At 56.0% G+C, this 1,399-nt stretch overlaps 1 protein-coding gene across 6 annotated transcripts in view; it reads right to left on the bottom strand.

Moving 5' to 3' along the window:
* magixa (MAGI family member, X-linked a) overlaps window positions 1-1,399 on the bottom strand; it is a 56,624-nt gene that overhangs the window by 22,727 nt on the left and 32,498 nt on the right. The window lies entirely within an intron of this gene.

The raw sequence follows: 1,399 nt of genomic DNA on the forward strand, positions 1-1,399 counted from the left end.
AAGTCGTCCCAAGCCATGCGACACTTCCTGCCGAAGCGTTCCAGTTCTGCAGCTGCTGCCAGTCACCCCAAGCCGGCGCCGACTCAACAGCCAGTTAAAACTACGCCTCCTGTGACTCAGCCCTCTGCACGGCCTGAGCCCAGGCAGCGCTCGCGCTCTGCAAAGCGCCACCCTTTCCCAAAGCGCCAGGGAACCCGGCCCAAGACTGTGCTGGACCCTGCGCCTCAGAAGCCATCCTGATCCCTCAGGAAGGAAGAGGAGGGGGCAAAGTCTCGCTGTGGCCGAACAACCCCCGAACTGCCTCGTATGTGTTCCCAGTCGCCCCGTCCAGTTCCGGGTGTTGGGAAAATGTGTTTATTGCATGCAAAGGGCCCGTTCTAGCGCCCAAGTGTACAACCGCTGTGATAGCGGACAAAATAAAACACAAACATACTCAAAAAGAGAGCAAATTTCATCTTCCTCTTATCACGAGCATCGGGTCCCCGCAAGGCGGCCTGTTGCTCGAAACAATCCAATCCCTCATCACACGGGCCGAGGCCTGGCAGGCCATCCCAGGAGTGACAGACTGGGTTTTGGGAATAATAAAACGAGGTTCTGTCTTCGACTCAACCCAAATGAGAGCTGTAGCCTCGCCGGTACGTGTCCTGGCTATACAGCGGCTGACAACTGCCTTCACGATTGGCGCGTCCCTTCCTCTCAGAGTGTTTCAGAGGATGCTGGGCCTTACGGCCTCTGCATCGCCAGTACTGCAGTTAGGCCTCCTTCGCATGCGGCCTCTTCAACACTGACTGAAACCCCTGGTTCCATCCCGAGCTTAGCGTCACGGACGCCTTCGTATCAAGGTGGATCAAGCCTGCATCGCAGCCCTTGCCCCTTGGAAGGACCCTTCGTGGTTCAAACAGGGCATATACCCCTGGGGATGATGCACAAAAGGAAGATCATCTTCACAGATCATCTTCACAGATGCGTCAAACATGGGCTGGGGAGCCCTGTGCGACGGCAGACCAGCCTTTGGCGCGTGGTCGAGCGAAGAGACAAAGCTGCACATCAACTGCCTGGAAATGCTGGCAGTATGGCAGGCCTTACAGTCCTTCCTACCACATCTAGAAGGATGCCATGTCTTAGTCCAAAGGAAGGTCATCTTCACAGATGCGTCAAACACGGACTGGGGAGCCCTGTGCGATGGCAGACCAGCCTTTGACGCGTGGTCGAGCGAAGAGACAAAGCTGCACATCAACTGCCTGGAAATGCTGGCAGTATGGCAGGCCTTACAGTCCTTCCTACCACATCTAGAAGGATGCCATGTCTTAGTCCGATCGGACAACATGACGGTAGTATCCTACGTAAATCGCCAGGACGGCCTTTACTCCCCACGCCTCTTCAGGATGGCAAAGAGCCT

Source organism: Sinocyclocheilus anshuiensis, unplaced genomic scaffold (genome assembly GCF_001515605.1).
Source record: "Sinocyclocheilus anshuiensis isolate Anshui unplaced genomic scaffold, SAMN03320099.WGS_v1.1 scaffold1024, whole genome shotgun sequence".
Taxonomy (NCBI): Eukaryota; Metazoa; Chordata; class Actinopteri; order Cypriniformes; family Cyprinidae; genus Sinocyclocheilus; species Sinocyclocheilus anshuiensis.